The following is a 22,850-nucleotide window of genomic DNA, read 5'->3' as shown; positions in this document are numbered from 1 at the left end:
AAAATAAAAGCTGAGGTATTATGGATGACACGAGGGCCGCAGACTGTAAAAACTTGAACTCGGTAATTTCGTTTTCTTTTTTTTTCACACGCGCCCGGAATGTGTTCACGGCGCTCAAACTTTTTTTTTTTTCAGGTAGTTTTATGCAATTGTATTCCATTTGCATGTTGATTTATTTATGTTTTATTTATGATGTATCTATTTTTTGCATGACCTCTTCTTGTCATTCCAGTTTCTCTTTTTTTTTTGTTCTTACTTTTTTTTTCAACGTTCTTCTTTTTCTTTCATTTTCTTTCTTCCGTTCTTTCTTTACATCACTCATTCAATCTTTCTATTTTCTTTCTTTCTCTTTCTGTCTTTTTCTTTTTCATCCTTCCATTCTTGCTTTATTTTCTTGTTTCTCTCTTTGTTTCCTTCCCTTTCTCTCCTTCAGTCTTCCTTTTATGCCCCGGTGATAAAAAAAAACAAGCGTCAAAAATGATGAGTCAAATTTATTATGCGTAATGCTGGTGTGTTAAACTATTCGTGTGAAAGAAGGGAAAATGAGGAGGGAGGGAGGGAAGGAGGAGAGAGGGAGGAAGGAAAGAAGGAGAAGGCAAAACGTCAGGAGGGAGAGGGTAAGATGAATAAGCAATGATGGGAAGAGAGGCAGGGAGGGAAAGATACAGGAAAGGGAGCGAGGGAGGGAGGAAAGGGGGAGAGGCAGAACGTATAAGGGAGTGAGTGAGTGACAGAGAAGCAAAGATGGGAAGTGAGGAAGCAGGGAGGGAAAGATAAAGGAAAGGGAACGAGGAAAGGAGGGAAGGCAGAACGTTTAAGAAGGGAGTGTGTGAGTGAGAGAGAAAGAAGCAAAGAGGGCAAGGGAGACAGGCATGCAGGGAGAGATAGAGGTAAAGGGAACGAGGAAGGGAGGAGGAAAGGATAAAACAGGTGGGAGGAATATTTGCCAACTATCAATACTGTAAATACCACCACCACCACGATTCTTTTTCCCCACCACAATCACCACCATCACCACTACCACGCACCAACAACTTCACCTCACAAAATCAACAGCAACAATAGCAGGGTCAGCAGTAGCAGGAACAATAGCAACCAACACAGCTCGCGGAGATTAGCGGGCATGCAAAGTTTTAATTACCCGCCCCTCGACAACCCAGATAAAAATTTGGGTCTGGCTGGAAATACGAGTGCTAATGACGGCAGTCGGACGTATCAGTGACACTAAATGGGGGGTATTCGAGGCAGCAAGGATAGGAAGGCAGGAAAAGTGGAAGGACAGAGGCACGTAGAGGGAGACGGAAGGGAGTGTGTCGAGATGGGAGTGCAAATGAAGGCAGCTCGACGTATCAGTAAATCTTAATTTAGGGATTCGAGGCAGCAAGTTTAGCGAGGCATCGAGAGTGGAAGAACGAACAGGGGAACAGCAAAACAATAGGATAGAAGAGTAGAATGATGAGTGGTGTGTAGAGATGGAATGCAAATGAAGGCAATATGGCATATCCAGAATGAGGGGATTTGAGGAAGCAAGGACAGCAAGGAGTGGACAATCGGACAGACAGAAAGAGGAAGGGACAGAAGAGTAGAATGACAAATGGTGCGTAGAGCTGGGAATGCAAATGAGGGTAATATAGTGCATCAGCGACTCGTAATGAGAAATTCGACTCGGAAACAAGGCAGGGAGGAATGAACGGACAGAAAGATGGAGAAATTTGCTAGTTAAAGAGGCAGGGAGAGAAGGGTGATGACTCTGAAATGTATTAGCCGATGTACTACTTTAAGATTTTAGTGCTGGTCACGTACCCCTAACTCAAGACATGTATCCAGGAAAGGCATGAAAGAGACAAATGGTACATACATCAAGGCGCCACTATAAAATAATTCGCCCGCGCCTCTAATGAGCTGGGGCAAAGAATCATTTTCGTATCTTATCATCGCACCTCACGTACCGCTTTGATAACTCTCGCTGCACAGAGTATGTAGTGTATGACGAGCTATTGTTTATTACTATTATAGAGATCCATGAAAGAGCATCAAGGGAAAATAGAAAAGAGTAATATAGACCCAAAGAGTCCCTCGATGAGCAGATATAGAGATGAAAAAAATGAAAGAGGAAAGATTAGCACGCTATTTGTACCTCGTGTAGCCGCGAGGGAAGATGCTAAGAATAGTTACGTTTATTTACATTTTTATTAGGGTAGCCTGGTAAAGCGCGGGAGAGAGAGAGAGAGAGAGAGAGAGAGAGAGAGAGAGAGAGAGAGAGAGAGAGAGAGAGAGAGAGAGAGAGAGAGAGTGTGTGTGTGCGTGTGTGCGTGTGGGTGTGTGTGCGCATTGGCAAGAGGTAGAGAACATAGGATTATCATGTCAACTCAGGAGGCTGTTGATACTAAGTGAAGGTGTTAAAATCCACTTAGCACCAACATGGAGCTTGTTTTCCTTTCTTGTAGCGCAATGGCGAGACGGTAGAAGGGTTGTGAGGTGCTAAAAGATGTTACGAGATGGAGAATAGAGGAGTACATATCACGTTAAGCAGCAGGCTATTTGAATCTGACTAGCAATAAGGGCGTTTCATGTGACCTTGATTTTATTGGGGTATAAGAACGAGTGTGTAAAAATGTTGCGAGTTGATGCTAAAAGATGTTACGAGATGGAGGATAAAGAGGTATATAGTATGTTACACAGCAGGCTATTTGTATCACGTGGCACTAGACTAGCAATAAGTGCGAGAGGCCTTGAATTTCTTTGAGGTATAAGGACGAGAGTGTAAAAGTGTTGCGAGTTGGTGGAGGAGAGGGAAGGGCAAAGATCAAAGGAGCACAATAATTATAGCACGCCATATATCGGAATCTTTATACCACGTGGGGTTACAAGAGAAGGTTTATGGGTTTGTTTTATTTTAGTTCCTTAGGTTGTGGATGTGAAGAATGTGGAAGGTGTGAAAAGGTAGAGATTCAAGGGTTAAGTGTAGTACTGTGTGTAGCGTATACTAGACTCTATTTTTAAACTTATATCGTGTGAAGGTATACAAGGACGTGTTATAAGTTTGTTTTGTTCTTGAAAGCCTTGCAATATTACGTAGGAGGGGGGAGAGATTAAACACTGACACCTGCCTCCCTCTACACCTGTCCTTCCTTCCCCTTTCCTCCCTGCCTTCCCTCTCCCATGCCTTCCCTTCATCTTCCTCCCTCTCCCTGCCTCCCCCCTCTCTTATCACTTTGTCCCCCCTCCACACCTGCCACCCTCTACACCTGTCCTTCCTTCCCCTTTCCTCCATGCCTTCCCTCTCCCATGCCTTCCCTTCATCTTCCTCCCTCTCCCTGCCTCCCCCCTCTCTTATCACCTTGTCCCCCCTCCACACCTGTCCTCCCTCCTCCACCACCCCAGCCCCCCCCTCATCTTCCCTCCCCGTCCTTCCCTCCTTTTTTCCCTTCATTCCCTCTGCCAAATCCTTCGTGCGGACTTATGAGAGAGAGAGAGAGAGAGAGAGAGAGAGAGAGAGAGAGAGAGAGAGTGCAACTACTACTACTACTACTACTACTACTACTACTACTACTACTACTACTACTACTACTACTCCCACTACCACCCCCACCCCCACCACCACTATCACCAGCAAAAATCACTCTACACACCTGCATTCCCTATAGCAGTGCGTTTTATTAAAGTTAGGAAGATTTAAACTGAACCCTGACTGTGCCTGTGTCTGTCTGTGTGTACGGCGTTAAAGGTGAATGATGACCGATCTAATAAAAGGAACCGCCGCCACCATCACCACCTTGCCCTGTCTGCACCTCCCCCCCCCCCTTCACCTTCCCGCCCCCCTCCTGCCCCTCGCCCACCCCGTCCCCCCTGCCTGTACTCTGCCAAAAATGTTCAGGTCGTGAGTAAGTGAATGAGCGAGTGAGGGAGGAAGGGAGAGAGTGAGGGAGTGAATCGCGCTCATTTGATACGTCCAAGTACTTACGTCCTGTTTTCCTTCTTCATAACCACCCCTCCTTTCCTCGCCTCTGCTGTCTTAATTTTGCCTTCATTCCTCTCCTTCTTTCGCCCATCTTCCCCTCTCGTCACTTAACCTATTCTCTCTTATTCCTCCCTATTCTCCTTTGTTACTCCCTATCCTCTCACCTGCCCTCCTTTCCCCTCTCTCTCTTTCTCTCTCTCTCCTCTATCTTTCCTACGCTTTCTATGTTCTTCTCTTATCCTCTCTCAACACATCGCCATCTCTAGTTTCATCCTCCCCTGTTCTGTACATTCTTTTCTCCTTGTTTCCTTCCCTTCCCCTCTTCTCTTTTTCCTCTAGCATACCCTCTCTCCCACGCCCTCCCCACTCTTCCCCTCCCTCCCCACCTCGTCCCCCTCTCTCCCCCACCTTTCCCTTTAGCCTTTACTCGCCTCCCCTCGCCTCCTCCACCTCTCATCCCCTCACTGATGCAACAGGTGACCTCGAGACCCTCAGGTACGCCTTTTTGCTACAGGTATGGATCCGGTTAATTGCCCAACGCCCGGTCAGGTACAGTGAATAAAGGAGACGTTGTTTTTGGTGTGGTGTAGTTAGTCTTTTTCTTTTTCTCTTTTATTTCTTTTCTCTTTTTTCTATTGTTTCTCTCTCCTATACTTTTTTTTTTCTCTCCTATGCTCTTTCTCTCTGCTATACTTTTTTCTCTCTCTCCTATGCTCTTTCTCTCTCCAACACTTTCTCTCTCCTATCCTCTTTCTCTCTCCAGTACTTTTTCTCTCTCCTATCCTCTTTCTCTCTCCAGTACTTTTTCTCTCTTCTGTTCTCTTTCTCTCCAATACTTTTTCTCTCTCCTATGCTCTTTCTCTCTCCAATACTTTTTCTCTCTCCTATGCTCTTTCTCTCTCCAATACTTTTTCTCTCTTCTATTCTCTTTCTCCTTCCAATACTTTTTCTCTCTCCTATGCTTTCTCTCTCCAATACTTTTTCTCTCTCCTATCCTCTTTCTCTCTCCAATACTTTTTCTCTCTCTCCTATGCTCTTTCTCTCTCCAATACTTTTTCTCTCTTCTATTCTCTTTCTCCTTCCAATACTTTTTCTCTCTCCTATGCTCTTTCTCTCTCCAGTACTTTTTCTCTTTCCTATGCTCTTTCTCTCTCCAGTACTTTTTCTCTTTCCTATGCTCTTTCTCTCTCCAGTACTTTTTCTCTTTCCTATGCTCTTTCTCTCTCCAATACTTTTTCTCTTTCCTATGCTCTTTCTCTCTCCAATACTTTTTCTCTCTCCTATCCTCTTTCTCTCTCCAATACTTTTTCTCTCTCCTATGCTCTTTCTCTCTCCAATACTTTTTCTCTCTCCTATGCTCTTTCTCTCTCCAATACTTTTTCTCTCTCCTATGCTCTTTCTCTCTCCAATACTTTTTCTCTCTTCTATTCTCTTTCTCTCTCCAATACTTTTTCTCTCTCCTATGCTCTTTCTCTCTCCAATACTTTTTCTCTCATCATTTTCCTCTTCTATACTCTTTCTTTTAGCCGTTTTCTCTCTCCTATCCTCCTTCTTATTCTCTTTCTCTTATTCTCTCGTATTCTCTCTCATTTCTTATCTCTCTCTTATTCTTTTTTATTCTCTTTTTTTTTCTCTCATACACACATTTTTTCCTTTATTTTCACCCACCCTTTCCCATTACCAACATATTTCATCCCACACTTTTCGCTCCCTCTATCTGATCACTTATTTTTCTTTCATTTCAACACCCACGTTCCCTTCCCATCGAACCCATTTCATCTCATCTCCCGCAGCATCGATTCATATATGCTTCCTTACTTATGGGACTTTCTATACAACAAAATTAGGTCACTCTTTGTTGATTTATACCATAAGGTGTTGCCTCTCATGTGTTTGATGATACCTTAAACTTAACCTAAAGTAACCTAACAAAACCAAAAACAATTACTATAGGTCATGACTCAAAAAATTCATATAAGCTACCTTACCAATGAGACTTTCTATACAATAAAGTGAGCTAATTCTTTGTTGACTTATACCATAAGGTGCTGGCAATCATGTGTTTGAAGATACTCTTAACTTAACCTAACCTAATAAAACAAAGCCCCAAACAGTTAATATAGGTCTAGGACTAAAAAAAAAAATCATGCTTCCTTACTAATGAGACTTGCTGGACAACAAAGTGAGGTTATTCTTTGTTGATTTGTACGATAAGTTGCTGGCTATCATGTGTTTAAAGATACCCCAAACTTAACATAACCTAACAAAGTCATAAAAAGTTTCGATAAGTATTGACTTAGCAAAAACATAAATTCGTAATATGTGTGAAAATTTTGAAAATCTCCGAAAATTCCCAAAACTCCCGGGACCAGAAAATTCCTGGAACTTTCCGGAAACTTTCCCACCCTTTGCAACCCTACGTTTAACTAAAATGTACGCTTTTCCAGGAAGTAATCACGAAAGCAACAGGAACAACTGCAACTACTACTATTCATACTAATACAACAACTAAGGAAACACACTTACAACACCTATAACCAAACTGTACGCGATATCTTTGTCTCATGAATCGCTCAGCCACACTCATACAGACACGACCTGGTCCACATAGCCTTCACAGTCGTCTCGTGCGGCGCCTAAACCCGATTATAGTCAGGCCTTTCATTCCGCCGGGCGGAACGCTACTCGGCGGCATTCCTTGGCTGCCGTGCACTAACAAGGGTGGCAGCGGTGATCTTGTTTCCTCGCCTTTGTGGATGTGGATGAAGCTCGAGAAAGGTATATCCGTCCCCTTCCTCTCCCTCTCTCTCCCTTTTGTTTCCTTCCGACTCGTGTTGCGTTAGTCAGATTGATTGTTTGCGTTATTAAGGGGGGAAAGGGGTGGAGTGGGGCTGTAGTATGTATGTGTGCTTTATGTGTGTGTATCTGTGTCTGTGAATAGATGCTGGGTAGGAGATTCACAGTAGGAGATTAAAAGTCCTGAAGAATACTAAGTCGAGTGCTGGAAGAGCTTAGAATAGATGCTACAGAGGAGAGCCCGGAGGCTGTATGTCAAGGTTCTGTGTTGTTGAAAGGTGCCGGGAGGGAGGGATGAAAAGAGAGAGTGAGAGTGAGTGGTGGGGCGGACGTGAGTGCAGAAAGTAAGGGCTCCTCTTAACCGAAGGCGTAAAATGTAGGAAGGGATCTGTTGGTGTGAAGGGGTGAGGGGTGAAAAATGGAAGAAAAAAAGTAGTACTAGTGTCTGTGTGTGTGTGTGTGTGTCTATTTATTACCTAACAGCCATGAATGTAGTCTCGGAGCTGCGTCATGCTCTTTGATTTTCCACGAGGCTCGTTACGTTCCTGTTGCCGTCACTGTTTACTAAAAAGTCTCCTCGTCCAAAGTTTGGAAACACCGAACACATATTTTTTCGAGAATTTTCCTTCGTTTTAGCTTTATTTCACGTTTTGTTTCAGTGTGCTCAACTCTCACGTCTTAAAGCTGCATGACACACACGGGAAATAATGTGAGCTGAAATATTCATGTTTTCGACATAATTGAGATAATTTTTCTCGATAATAATTTACTTTCTGAATCATGAACCTTCGCGATTTTATGTGTGTGTGGGGAGGGGGGGATAAGGTGTTATATATATTTATTATTATTATTATTATTATTATTATTATTATTATTATTATTATTATTATTATTATTATTATTATTATTATTATTATTATTATTATTATTATTATTATTATTATTATTATTATTATTATTGTGATAAGCTACAAAAGCCTCCCTTCAGCGTGCAGATACAAGTTGAACCACACAAAATACCAAACGGTACTGGAGAGAAGCAACGGCAACGAATAATTAAGAAACTGGCCAGTCAAAGCCAAAAGGAGAAAAAATAAAATAAATGTTTCAAAAAGACATTCACACGAGACTTAAATGTAGAAATGTCTGCAGAAAGGACAATCTCATTGGGTAACTGATTCCATCGTGTCGTATAATAATTCATAGGATTAAAAGCAACATCGTTTTGACTTAGAACAAATCAGGAGTAAAAGGATCAGGCAAAGCATTGTGTAAGGGATGCCGATTATTCTTAAAAACTTTAAATAAAATGCTAAGGGCACCAACTTGACGCCGATGATCAAGATCAAGAACAAGTGCCGGAGAAATAAATTGAATTGAATTGATAGCTCTGTCAAGTAACTTTAAATGACAATTGGCAGCAGACATCCAAACAGGAGCACAATACTCAAAGTGAGGCAAAATAAATGCATAAAAAGATTTAATTACAGTTGAGTCACAAGCAAATATTTCGAAGGACTTACGAAGTAAGCCTGTCTTCTGTGCAATAGTGGAAGACATGGAACGGATGTGCTTCTCAAATGTCAGTTTAGAATCAAGAGTGACTCCCAACAAACGGATACTAGAAACATCCTTAATCTGTTCACCAAATAACAAAAATAAGGTGGATTCAAGGCACGAGATCTACTGATGGTAATGGAATGCTTTTTATTAGCATCAAGCTTCATGCCCCAAAGTTGACACCAAGCGGTGATAATTGCCAAGTACCTATTCAGAGATGCAGCAACTTCACCTCTGTTGCTAGGAGAGTGAACAGAGGAGTATAGAGTTATATCATCAGCATATGAAATAAGCTAATTTTCGAGGTTAATGCCCAAGTCAGATATAAAAATGTTAAAAAATAAAGGTTCAAGGACACTGCCCTGAGGAACACCAGAAACAACAGGCAGAGAAGCAGAGCAGGCACCATCAACAACCACACGCTGTAATCGATTAGTTAAAATTCTTTAAAAATACTGAGAAGACTTCCACCAATACCGAGAAGTTGCAGTTTATAAATTAGAGCCCTGTGATTCACAACATCAAAAGCAGGAATAAAATCAATAGCAACAACTCGAGACTCATGCCGACGATCCAAAGAAGACTGCAGGTCATGAGACAGAGTCAAGAGAGCGTCACATGTTCCCAAACCCTTACGGAATCCGAACTGAAAATCAGGTAACTGATTGAATTTATCACAGTATATGGAAAGCCATTTAGCCAAAAGCCTCTCAAAGATCTTAGAGAGGATAGGAGTAATAGAAATAGGGCGATACTCAGTAGGAAAAGTTGATGTTGGCCTTGCGCCAACAAGAAGGAAAACTACCAGACTTCAGCAGCAACCTAAATACTACAGCAAGTTTTGGTGCTAAGAACGTAGCAATCTTCTTAAAGAATAGAAGAAAAAAACAACTGGGTCCGTCCCACCATATATATCAATATCTAGAAAGTACTTTTTCAATTCACTGGATCTAAATGCAACTGAGCTAAGTTTTGGAAAGGGGAAACAAGTCAAAGGTAGGGATAAGTCAGCATCACACTGTTTGCTAATAAAAATATCAGAAAGTAAATCAGCCTTTCTTAAAGGATCAAAGGACATTGAACCATCAGACTCGCGTATTGGAGGCATGCTAGAATCGACACCAAACAAGGAGGATTTAAGAGAAGCCCACCATTTGTGTGGTAGAGTAGTTCCTGCAAGAACCTCCTGTATATGAGAATTATAAGCAGCTTCAGCTGCATTATAGATTCTCTGAGCATCAGCTTTAAGAGCAACATAATTATCCCATAGCAACTGGCATCGATTCTGTCTCCATAGGTGATAAGCAGCCTGCTTATCATCATTGGCCCGCTTACAGTCATCATTAAACCAGGCTTTTTCTCTCATACGAGATTTGATTATCTTAGATGGAACTCTGGGTCATTGGATCGAAAAATAGTATGCCACTGAATATTATCAATTTCAGAACAAACATTGTCCCAATTGACTCGAGATTTAAGATAGACCTGACGGGAAATGGTAATATCAGGCACAGTGAAGTCTAAACAGATCTTACAATGCATGGCATTATGGTCAGAAGTACCTATGGGAGCAGGGACAGAAGCCACTACAACACCAGGAATGTCAGTTAAAGCCAAATCCAGGCAGTTCTCAGAACTGTGTGTAGGTCCATGAATCAGCTGCTCACAACCAGACAGATTAGAGAAATCCAGAGCAGCAAGACCATTACTATTGGTTGGAGATACAGAACCCAACCATTCTTGGTGATGTCCATTTAAGTCTTCAACAAATATAAAAGATGCTTTGACTTTAATTGACTGTATTGAAGCCATAGCAGTTAAAAGGCAATCATGCAAGTCATTATTAGCATTTGGATTCCTATATAGGCTGAAAATATAATGATTATTGTATTTGCTAGAGACTTTGACAAGCTGCATCTCATGGCAATGATATACAAATTTAGTTAAGTGCCGTGCGCTGTAACCTGATCTAATATACAAACCCATGCCACGAGCACGAGGAAAGGAATCCCGTCTAATTAGAACTGGTTTATTAAAATTAGGAATAAGAAGCTTTGAAATATCTCTAATGTTAGAAACAAGAGTTTCTGCACAGAAACAATGTCATGGTTGACAGCAGCCATTGTAAAATCCTTCAAATTCTTATGAAGCCCACGAATGTTGGAGTAAAGGACACGGCAACTTTTAGCAGGTTGTCGGCTAAAAGTTGCTGTGTCCTTTACTCCAACATTCGTGGGCTTCATAAGAATTTATACTGCCTTCGTTTAGTTTGTTTTCAGTTACATGTCATGCAAAGAGAAAACTATCCGTGCTTCATTTATGTCCAGAGTGAGTGACAGACAGACAGGACAAAAGCTTTCACGAGTCTGATGCGCTGCTCGTTGTCCGCCTACTCCCAAACTTGTGCCGGGCGTCATTTGAGGAGACATGTGAACGTGCAGAGGCGGGAACATATCAGTTGTGGGCTGGGCAGGGAGCTAGGGATGGCTGGGTGGGGGTCTGCGTAAGGGGCAGGTTTGATCAGCCTGACGCGAACTCACACGCCGTTTCCTTGTCAGAGTGTTCATTAAATCATTGTTAACACAGAACTTAGAATCAGTATTGCGATAAAGCGCCACATTCTCAGACATTTTGGGGCTCACACACCCACACCCACACCCACACCCACACTCACATTTGATAAGGCTTTCGTGGAGCTTGTGGGTGTTTCCATGGGTAGTTTTATGAGCGTAATGATAGTTTGATAAGGCTTCTTCTGTACCGTGGACGTTAAAAACACTCATGAGAACCCGTCTAATCTCCTTTGTGGCATTTGGAAATATGGATCGTGAGAGCCGAAAGCTTCTGGGAACACGGGACTTTTTAAAGTGTCCACGTGGCCTCAGAAGCACTGTTTTTTAAGGACGCTTGAGCTGGCTGCCATTTGATCCTTTGGTACATATTACTAAACTCTTCGAAGCCTCAGTATATCCAATTCAAAAGACTCTCGCGGAAGTTGTCGGGGTGGTGGTTTCCTGAGCCTGGCGGTAGTTTTTCAAGGCTTCCGCGCCGTGAACGGGAAAAAAAAACAACACTCATGATTACCCGACGTAGCTCCTCTCCGATCTTAAAGAACAGCCGTAACGAGAACCCGAAGTGTTTGATAATAGCAGTCTTTGGCTCAGCTCTGTGCCGCTACCAAAGCTGTTACACCACATTTCCACCTTACACAGCTTTCATTTTTCTTTTTTCTCTATTCATTTCAACGTCCTTTTATGCGTGGAATTCTATGCATTACCATGAAATGCATCGATTCCAGTGCTCGCCATAAAATTTTCTCCCAGAATTTCTGACTCGATCGTATATTTCCAAAGTCATTATCCGTTTTCTGATACTTATTTTCTCTTCCCTGGAACGTGCGAGCTTTTTTCATTTTCTATCATCGTTGTAATTCTTCTTTAATTTTCACTCGAGCGATAAAAGATTCCGCAGAAGTCTATCATGTCATTAAGCCATATATCTCCTTAAAAATATTGTTATCCATAAGGTAATTACTAATCTTTTTTTTATGTAATTATTAGGATTGTCATATAGTTTTTCTCTTCGTTCCTTTTGTCGGATTTTTAAGTGTTTCAGCCTTGTGATCCCCTTAACTCACTAGAAAATTATGGAAACCTCCGAGTAATTAATTTTCCTTCATCCCTTAATTTCCTGCAGTGCGCCGCCTCTGGAAAAATGGCCTCCCGGAGCACAATCTCGTCTGCGGAGCGTTTTATTCGAATACTTTTCCCGGTGCTCCCAGCAGAAACACAATGGATCCAGAGAGCCAGCGAGGAGAGAGTTCAGTCGCGCGGGGCTAAAAAATAGTGAAGCGAGAGAACATGAAAGCAATCATATGCCACTCAAGTTCCAGAGGTGCCTTGAAGGGCGTTGTACGAGTGTGTAAAAAATACGGAAAACAAAACTCAAAGGTAACATGAAAAGATTATTACTGTTTTTATTCTTATTCTTATTATTATTCATATTGAGATCTATGAAATGGCATCAAGGTAAAATAGAATAAAATATATAAAATCAAACAGAATCCTCTCCATGAGCAGACATGGGTATGAAAAATAAGAGTCAAATAAAAATAACAAAAATAAAAGAGGAAAAAGGAAAGACAAATATAATTGCCAAGGAGTTAACAGGTGGGTGTTGACTTTTCCTTTAAAATTATCAATGTCAACAAGAGAAAGAATCTCATCTGAAAGCACATTCCACTTTCTATTCAAATTACGGATAAACGAACATGAAAATTGGTTAGTTGCGCAGAAAATTAGTTGAAGAACACACTTATTTTTTTTTTGTAAACTATGATGTGCACGGCGAACAGGAGACTGAGCCGGTAACGCGTCATGAAGTGAGAGCTGATTATTTATTAATCTGGACTTTCCTTCTGTTTTCCTTTGTTGGAGCGGCGTCTAGCAGGCCTTTTTGTTCCTGTTTTTTTTATTTTTTGCCCTCGAGCTGCCTCCCTTGCTCTCAGAAAAAAAAGTCAAGGCACCAAGCATTCGACGATGACAAAGTTGCATGTTGAGGTTGGATAGTCGAAAGTATATACAGTTGTTGAGGTTGGATAGTCGAAAATATATACAGTTGTTGAGGTTGGATAGTCGAAAGTATATACAGTTGTTGAGGTTGGATAGTCGAAAATATATACAGTTGTTGAGGTTGGATAGTCGAAAGTATATATAGTTGTTGAGGTTGGATAGTCGAAAGTATATACAGTTGTTGAGGTTGGATAGTCGAAAATATATACAGTTGTTGAGGTTGGATAGTAGAAAATATACAGTTGTTGAGGTTGGGTAGTAGGGAACACATACAGTTACACGATCAGCTATCAGACATTTGAGTGCGAATGCCTTGTGGCCCAGTGTGACGGCAGAGTGCTGGGTCGAGGGTAGCAAGCTCGGAATAGCAGTAACCATGAGACTATCAGTGTAAGATAGTAATGACGGAAAATTGCAGTAGATTGTGAGGGATTGGGGGTAATCCGCTTCTAGGAGCAGCTAAAGGAAGGGAATTTATGAAAGCAATATTCTCTGACTCCACCCTGTCGAGAGGAGCTTTGGGGCCAGAACCTTTCGGGAATGGATTAGAGACAGAACCTTTTCGAGATGACCCACTTAGATCGCCATATACTTATTAACATATATCTAAATACCAGACCGAGGGAGGCACACAACTTTTAATATAGTCAAGAGCGTTACAAATTGAGCTTCTTCTTTTTCTTTTTCTTGTTCGTGTTTTCCTTTTTGTTGTTATTGTTGTAGTTTCTTCTTCTTCTTCTTCTTCTTCTTCTTCTTCTTCTTCTTCTTCTTCTTCTTCTTCTTCTTCTTCTTCTTCTTCTTCTTCTTCTTCTTCTTCTTCTTCTTCTTCTTCTTCTTCTTCTTCTTCTTCTTCTTCTTCTTCTTCTTCTTCTTCTTCTTCTTCTTTCTTCTTCTTCTTCTTCTTCTTCTTCTTCTTCTTCTTCTTCTTCTTCTTCTTTAGACTTCCTTATATTCCCAAATGAGGTTGGTATGGACGGGTCGATGAAAACAAATGGACCGTCAGTGTAATCAGTAAAACAAAGCTAAGACGTAGTAAAAAAAAACGATAACATTAACCAGACCTTTTAGTGTCGTCAAGAGACTAACAGATCGATCGTGAGTGTAATCCATCAACTAAAAATTGAGTCACAGTAAGAAAACGTTCAGAAATCCTGCGTAGGTCTTCTCAGTACATCTAACACTGATACCAATGACGCAAGTTAGTGTGGCGCATATACTCGGGGGGGGGGGCGGGGGGGGAGGCAAATTATCGTGCGTGTCTAAGGGGAATGCGTCACAGTCACGACCTTTTATGTGTGTTTGTGTGTGTGTGTGTGTGTGTGTGTGTGTGTGTGCGTGTATGATTAGTAACTTTGGATAACAGTAATTTTAAGGAGATATATGGCTTAATGACGTGATAGACTGCTGCGGAATCTATTACCGCTCGAGTGAAAATTAAACGAAGAATTACAACGATGATAGAAAATGAAAAAGCTCGCACGTTCCAGGGAGGCGAAAAGAAAAGAAGAGAAGAATGTATGTAGGTGCATGTGTTCTCCGTCCACCAGAAGTACATAGGACAGGGGTCGGTATTCTGAGACACTTTTGGCACTCACAGCACATATTTCCAAAGGTCAGAAAGGAGATTAGTCGGGTTCCCATGAGTGTTTTTTTTACGCTCAAGGCACAGAAGGCTTGTTAACTATCACTAGAACAACAACAACAACAACAACAAAGAGAACACGAACAAAAAAAAGAAAAAGAAGAAGATCCATTTGTAACACTCTTGACTATACTAAAAGCTGTGTGCCTTCCTCGGTCTGGTATTTAGATATATGTTAATAAGTATATGGCGATCTAAGTGGGTCATAAAACTACCCTTGGAAGTACCCACACCCTCTACCAAGGCCTTACCAAATGTGGATGTGTACGTAAGCCCCCGAAATGTCTGAGAATATGGTAAAGGGAGTATAAAAAAGGATAATATTCATACTAACAAAAAAAGGTCCACAGGAATGTTGTTTTTTTACGGCTATAGACGAAAAGTAGACGAGAGAGAGAGAGAGAGAGAGAGAGAGAGAGAGAGAGAGAGAGAGAGAGAGAGAGAGAGAGAGAGAGAGAGAGAGAGAGAGAGAGAGAGAGAGAGAGAGAGAGAGAGAGAGAGAGAGAGAGAGAGAGAGAGAGAGAGAGAGAGAGAGAGAGAGAGAGAGAGAGAGAGAGAGAGAGAGAGAGAGAGAGAGGAGAGAAGAGGAAAGTAGAAAAGAAGAGAGAAAGACAGAGAGAAGAGAAAGGAAAATGGAAAGGAAAAAACAAAAGAATAGAGAAAGGAAAGGAAAGGAATGAAAGGGAAAAAAAGGAAAAAGAGAAGAGGCGAGAAGTGAAGTGAAGAGAAGAGGAGAAAAAGAGCGAAAGAGTCAACACATCCTCCAGCTCCCCTTCTTCACGCTTCTCGTCTTGCTCACCAGCACTCGACTCTTTTATGTAGGACGTAGCCGGTTAAAGAGAGAGAGAGAGAGAGAGAGAGAGAGAGAGAGAGAGAGAGAGAGAGAGAGAGAGAGAGAGAGAGAGAGAGAGAGAGAGAGAGAGAGAGAGAGAGAGAGAGAGAGAGAGAGAGAGAGAGAGAGAGAACGCTTACCAAAGACTCATACTGAACACACACACTTTGGTTCATACTCACTTCCTTTCTCTCTCGTAGTGGAGGCGTGGAGGCCGTCGCTGTCTTCCTTCTTACTCCTCAAAACACTCTCTCTTGGCCCGGCGTACGTTCCTCTCACAAACACACGCACAAACACACCCGCCAGCACACAGACGCACACTAGAGTTTGTTGTTGTTGTTATGGACACGGAATGCAGTAAGTGTTTATTATTAAGTATCTGTATATAGATTTTTTATATATGTTTTTCCACTGATGTTTTATTTCACAACGTATTCACTCCTTTGACGTGTTTTGGGTGTTTTTATGTTTTCCTTTTTTTCCTCGTAACTTTATTTCATGTTCATTTCATTACTTCATTTTTTTATCTCCATATTTAATTTCCTCGAGTGGATACTTTATTTTCTTATTCTTTTTTTAACTGCACAAGACTTTCTATATAACAATGGCTCTCCTTGTCTCTTTTTCCTCCTCCGCAGTACGCATAAAAAAGGAATAGCGGGGAGAAGGAGGAGAACCAAAGGAAGGGGATGGTGGGAAGAAAGGATAGAGGGAGGGACAGTGGTAATGGGTGAGGAGGGAAAGGAGGACCAAAGAGGAGGGAAGGATAGAGGAAGGGATGGTGGTGATGGGCAAGGAGGGAAATGAATTGTGGAATGGGGCTCTAGGGAGGAAGAAAGGCCTGGATGGTTTCTGGTAAGCGACGCGGAGAAACTGAAACAAGGGAGAGAGGAGAATGGTAGCGAAGAAGATAATGTGAGGTGAGGATGAAGGGGAGAGCTGCATGGAAGGATTAGCGAAGGGTGAAAGAGGAGGAGGAGGAGGAGGAAGAGGAGGGAAAAATGAGGTGATTAGAAGGACGTCACGAAGGGGAAGGAGAGAATATAGTCCATGATAGTTCGTGATGGAAGAAGGGAAGGAGGGAAGAAGGAGAAGAAGAAGAAAATGAAAAGACGAAGAAGAAGAAGAAGAAGTTGAAAAGAAAAGAAAAGGATTGAGAAGAAGAAACAAGAAAAAAAGAAGAGACGGAAACAAAAAGAAAAAGAAAAAGAAGAAAAAGAACAAGAAAAACAAGAAAAATGAAAGAGAAGAAGAAATGGAAGGAAGAAAGAAGTAACAAAATAGGAGAGAAAGATGGAGGGGTGTAGAAGGAGGAAAGATAGATAGACAGAGAGAGAGAGAGAGAGAGAGAGAGAGAGAGAGAGAGAGAGAGAGAGAGAGAGAGAGAGAGAGAGAGAGAGAGAGAGAGAGAGAGAGAGAGAGAGAGAGAGAGAGAGAGAGAGAGAGAGAGAGAGAGAGAGAGAGAGAGAGATATGAGAGCTTCTTCCAAGTATCAAAACTCGCACTCTCAATTTATCAACAAGTCTCAGGTCTTCACACACACACACACACACACACACACACACACACACACACACACACACACACACTAAAAAAAAAAAAACTTAAATCATTCAAACGTTTCTTATCTTTCCCTTTTTTTCCAAGTCTGTGCGATAACGTTCTTCTCTCTTCCTCCTCCTCCACTTCCCACGTTTCTCACCCCCTTTTCCCTCCTCCCTCTCCCTCCTCCTCCTCCTCCTCCTCTTCCGTAGCGGCTGGGTGTGTCTTGGGGAGTGTGAGGGAGAGAGAGGGTGGCGCAAGTGCTCCTACTCCTCTCACGGTCTCTGCAATACTGGGCCACGCCGGGCTCTGGCACTAACACTCTGGCAGCTGCAGGGCCTGTCCCGGCTTGGTTAGGTCTGACCCCTCCCTCCTATCCTACCCATCGCTCTCTCTCTCTCTCTCTCTGTCTGTCTGTTTGTCTCTGTCTGTTTCTTTTCTCTCTCTCTCTCTCTCTCTCTCTCTCTCTCTCAATTTGCATGTTATCTTCTTTCAGTGCCGTTCGGTTTCTCGTTTTCTTGCTCATCTCGGCCCTTTTCTATACCGGATTGCCCGTGTCTTTCTTCGTCGCCTGCTGTGCTTCTGTCTGCTTTGAATCATTTACCCCTGTGTGTGGGGTGGGGTGGGGGATGGGGGTCATATTTGCCCTCCCCTCTGAACAGACTCATTCATGCCTTTGAGAGAGAGAGAGAGAGAGAGAGAGAGAGAGAGAGAGAGAGAGAGAGAGAGAGAGAGAGAGAGAGAGAGAGAGAGAGAGAGAGAGAGAGAGAGAGAGAGAGAGAGAGAGAGAGAGAGAGAGAGAGAGAGAGAGAGAGAGAAATCTATTTTAGCCTTGTTTATGTTAAATATATCTCGGGGGAGCGACGAAAACTTGTGTTGCTCTCTTTTCGTGGGTGTGTCACTTATTCCCTCACAGTCTGATCACGTGCTTGGTGTGTGTGGGTGTGGGTGGGTGGGTGGGTGGGTGTGGGTGTGGGTGTGTGTTCAGTATTGCGATGAGGCGTTTCGTACTGTTCAGTAGGGACTTCTTATTTATGTTCTACGAAGAAAAAACGAATTAAATTAAAACTGAACATAATGAGCGAAAAAAATACTGAAATAAAAAATGCACAACTACTAAACAACAACAATTACTACTACTACTACTACTACTACTACTACTACTACTACGACTCTTACCCCAAAAGAAAACTAACTTCGATCCTAATCAAATCCTCTATATGCACGAAGGTCTGGTATCAGGAATTTCTTTGTAACAAGGTATATTATATTGCTGATACGTTTGCCTAAGCCCTCGAATGTCCTTCCCTTTTTTGGCTCCAGTATCTCTTTTTATCCCTACCCCTTCTCGTCAGCAGCTCCAGCATCTCACTTTTTTCTCATCCAGTCCCGTCCGTGTATCCAGCATCTGTCATTTTCCCCCTCCCTTCCTGTCAGTGGCCCTGCAGCATCACTTTTCCCCCTCTCTTTCCATTCGTGTCTCCAGCATCACTTGTTTGCCCATTCCTCCCCGTCCGTGGCCCCAGCATGTCTTTTTCCTCATCATTTCCCGTCCGTGTCTCCAGCATCTGTCTTTTTCCTCCTCCCTTCCCGTATGACTCTCCAGCTTCTGTCTTTTCTCTCATCCCTTCCCGTCCGTGTCTCCAGCATTTCTTGTTTTCCCATTCCTTCCCGTCCGTGGCCCAGCATCTATTTTTTCCCCATCCCTTCCCGTCCGTGTCTCCAGCATCTGTCTTTTTCCTCCTCCCTTCCAGTATGACTCTCCAGCTTCAATATTTTCCCTCATCCCTTCCCGTCCGTGGTTTCAGCATTTTTTTTTCCTTCTTCAAAGAGGATCGCTGTGGTAAAAATGAGAGAGAGAGAGAGAGAGAGAGAGAGAGAGAGAGAGAGAGAGAGAGAGAGAGAGAGAGAGAGAGAGAGAGAGAGAGAGAGAGAGAGAGAGAGAGAGAGAGAGAGAGAGAGAGAGAGAGAGAGAGAGAGAGAGAGAGAGAGAGAGAGAGAGAGAGAGAGAGAGAGAGAGAGAGAGAGAGAGAGAGAGAGAGAGAGAGCGGTAAAGGAATGATCTTAGGAGTGGAGGAAAAATGGGGGATAGCGGAGGGAAAAGTGAGAGGAAAGAGAGAGGCTTTTCCACTTCATTACTCATCCCAACCTCTTGCAAGAATACGCAGAAAGACAGACAGACAGACAAAGACAGACAGATAGAGACAGACACAGATAAGTATATAGATAGAGACAGACAGAGGGACAGGTAGACATATATACATATATACATACATACATACTTACATACATAAACAAACAGATAAAAAAAGACCGACAGAAAGATACACAGAGAGCTTTAGATATTTAGGAAAACGGACAGAAAACGTATAGACAATAAGCAGACAGACGGAAAAGCAGAAAGAATTACAAACACAAACAAGCACAGACATACAAATGAACACAGTCACAATTACACAAAAAAGGAAGAAAGGACATGAGGAAGGGAGGAAGAAAGAAAGAGAAAGGAAGGAAGGAAGGAAGGAAGAAGGAAGGAAGGAAGGAAAGAAGGAAGGAAGGAAGAAAAAAAGACTGAATAAAGTTAAAAGGAAACAAAGTAATACACTAAAAGGAAATAACTAAAGGGAAAAACACTGAACAAAAATAAAGTATAGAAAGAAAGAAAGAATTATGGGAGGGAGGTAATAAAGAAGGAAGGAAGCTGAGAGTTTAAGAAAGAAAGAGTGAAAGGGAAGAATATAAAAAGAAAGAAACATAAATAGATAGAAAGAAAAAAAGATAGATAGATTGATAGAAAGAAAGACATAAAAAAAGAAAGGAGAGAAAGAGAGGAGGAAGGTGTAAGTGGGTTTGGAAAGGTTGCTATCTGGTTATCAGCAAGAGAATACTTGAGGACGAGGGGAAAACTTTCTTGAGTTATCCCTCGTAAATCCTTTGTTTGTCCCCTCCCCTGTGTGTGTGTGTGTGTGTGTGTGTGTGTGTGTGTGTGTGTCTGTCTTCCTTCCTCTTTTCCTTTCTTCCTTTCATTCTTTCTTTCCTCTCTCTCTCTCTCTCACCATTATAAAAAGGCTATATCATCATCTCTCATCATCTTCCAACATCTCTCATTACGCCGCAGGCACCGGGGATGTATAATGTTACTGGAAGGCTGTTAAATGAACGAGGAGAGAGAGAGAGAGAGAGAGAGAGAGAGAGAGAGAGAGAGAGAGAGAGAGAGTACGGTGTACGGTGTACTGGAGTACGGTGCCCTGTGCTGGATGGCGAGTGCTGCCACCCACATGCAGAGGCTCGACGCAGTGCAGCGACGAGCACTGCGTCTGGTGGAGGCCAGCGAGCACCTGGAGGAGTCGTCTGCCACTGTGACATCGCTGGAGCACCGCCGTGATGTCTCAGCACTGGTGGTGTGTCACAAAGCCCAGGTGCAGGGGGTTCCCCACCTCAGCAGCTTGAGGCTCCCTCCACGCGCTGCTCAGAGGTTCACCCGGACTACACTCTCTGGTGACCAGCTCGTGGAGGTGCCTCGATCACACTCCAGGCAGCACCAGCGCACATATACAGCCAGGACCACACGCCTGTGGAACATGTTCACGGCAGCCACTCCCCAAGTGGAGAACATGAGCACGCAGCAGGTAAAGCTGGCTGCTCACAGGTGGCGTGAGGGACACCCAAGTGCGCTAGTGCTATAAACTATAAATATGAAGTGACAAACTGACGTTATTCCATATTGTTTTTACATGTTTTTCTTTACTTTTTCGTATTTTGTATTTGTATGCTTGAATGTTTCAACATTCGACAATTCAATTTGTCCCATACACAGGCTCTTAGAATAATTATACCTAAAAAGTGTAATTTTGAGCCTCCTTTTTTTTGTAAAAATTTGTTTAAATAAAAAAGAGAGAGAGAGAGAGAGAGAGAGAGAGAGAGAGAGAGAGAGAGAGAGAGAGAGAGAGAGAGAGAGAGAGAGAGAGAGAGAGAGAGAGAGAGAGAGAGAGAGAGAGGGAGAGACACGGTATTAACAACGCCGGAAGGAGGAAAAAACGGAGGACAGAAGGAGTGGGTACGAAAACGGCAGCTAATGAAGAAGCCGAGGTTATAATTATTATAAGTGCCTTGGGAAGCGTCTGTTGGGCTGGAGCGGCTCGGGTCTTGTGTTGGTTCTTCGGTGTCGCGGGTTCGTTAGCAATGACCTGTCCGATAGCAATGACCTGTCCGATAGCAATGACCTGTCTGATACCAATTACCTCTCCGATAGCAATGACCTCAATTTACCGATAGTGGTGGGCTTGAGAGTGTCGTCAAGCAGCTAAACCTCTTGGCTCATCATAAGTATCGAAAGTTTTGTTTTCCGTGACTTTTAGCTTCCCCTTTCGCCCTCCCCCCTCGGACCACCTCCAGAAGTGTTTTCCGCACTTCGAATTATTTTTCATTTTAACTCAATTTCTACCCTTATAAAATACTTTCATCCCTATATATAATGTATTTGTGGGTTTGTTTGTGGTTGTAATTGGACTTGGTAAAATAAAATACCGCAATCTTCAAACTTTTTTTGTATCGACGCAAGTTTATTATTGGCATTTCCCTCACGACCCATTGTGAAGTTTCGTGATAGTACTAAAAGACGTGTAATTCCCATCAATTGGCATTCTTATTTATCTATTTGTAAAGAAGTGGAGACCAACCTCGTTAGTATACTCTTGCTACCTTGTGATGGGATGCAGACGTACTTTGAAGAACAATGTTATAAAGTCACATTTATCATACCCGCCATAATACCTGTTATTACCTACTTCCCAGGCGTTCAATCGTCGTTTTGGTACGTCAACGTCAATTGAGATAAAAGAGACAATTTGGCACCTTTGACGATATTTTGTGTGTGTCCTCCGCAGACTGATGCAGAGCCGTTTGCACACCATGTCAGGCCGTGGGCGTCAGGGGTCAACGCGCCCTCGTGACACACCTGAGTCTTCTTCCGAGAAAAGGTATTTATCATATCACGCTCCTAGGTTTGCTCGCGTGCATGCATTCTGATGTCACGTATACTGATGACTTGATTTATACTTATTTAGGGATTCATGGCGTCCTAAGACTGTGTAGCTCTAGGAACACACACACACACATACACACATACACACACACACACACACCTCACACACACACACACACACACACACACACACACACACACACACACACACACACACACACACACACTATATCTAACTCTATCTTTCTATCTATCTATCTTTCCAATTGTTTATCTATGTGTCGCGTTTTCTCGGTATTTCTTTTTTTGTTTATTCCCAAACTTTCTCATCACGACCACAGGATGTCGCAAGAGATATTGATGGAAAATAATGAGTAATTCCTGCGGGGGAGACGAACGCGGTCAGGAATGAGAGCGTTAAAAACACTTCTCGGAATCTGTGTGCGTGTGTGAGGGGGAGGAGAGGTGTGTGTGTGTGTATGTGTGTGTGTGTGTGTGTGTGTGTGTGTGTGTGTGTGTGTTTTGTGTGATGCTAAACCTATCTGTCTCTCTCTCTCTCTCTCTCTCTCTCTCTCTCTCCGGTATGCTGCTCCGGCTTCGGACAATTGGTAGGGGGAGCCACAGCGACAGTACCGTAATTGTGCCTATCAATCGCTGGTGCAGGGGAAGTGGACACGAAATTTCCCCTGACATCGCTATCGCCTCGCCGCTTCACGAAGTTATGTGTCCCGCTGGATAGCCAGTGTGGTTGTTCGGGTTGCAGTTGGGGACGTACGTTGGCGGTGTAACAAGGAAAACTTTGCGGGAGAAAACTTGTTAATCGAGTTGAACCTCAGCCTGACGGAAAAATTGCCACTGCTGCACATGGTTGATTCTTTAAGGACCACGAACAAGGAATTTTTTAAAGCGTATGATTATTAGTTTCTTCATTACAGCCTTCTTCTGCAGTGGTGGTGATGTCT

The 22,850-nt window shown here is 42.7% G+C and overlaps 1 protein-coding gene across 5 annotated transcripts in view; it reads right to left on the bottom strand.

The window, feature by feature from the left end:
* Window positions 1-17,195, bottom strand: part of LOC126995460 (protein trapped in endoderm-1-like) — a 110,755-nt gene extending 93,560 nt beyond the window's left edge. For 2 of the 5 annotated variants that reach the window (XM_050855022.1, XM_050855018.1), the window contains exons 1-2: window positions 17,065-17,189; window positions 15,545-16,301 (exon numbers count right to left, since the gene is read on the bottom strand). The gene's annotated coding sequence lies outside the window, so the exon portion shown is untranslated. Of the gene's footprint in view, window positions 1-15,544; window positions 16,302-17,064 lie in introns of all 5 variants that reach the window. The other 3 variants (XM_050855019.1, XM_050855020.1, XM_050855021.1) reach the window with 3 other exon arrangements.
* Between the last annotated feature and the right edge of the window lie 5,655 nt (window positions 17,196-22,850).

The sequence above is a fragment of the Eriocheir sinensis genome, chromosome 8, assembly GCF_024679095.1.
Source record: "Eriocheir sinensis breed Jianghai 21 chromosome 8, ASM2467909v1, whole genome shotgun sequence".
Lineage (NCBI taxonomy): Eukaryota > Metazoa > Arthropoda > Malacostraca > Decapoda > Varunidae > Eriocheir > Eriocheir sinensis.
Note: the sequence above shows the minus strand (reverse complement) of the source record. Positions and strands in the feature narration are given on the sequence as shown.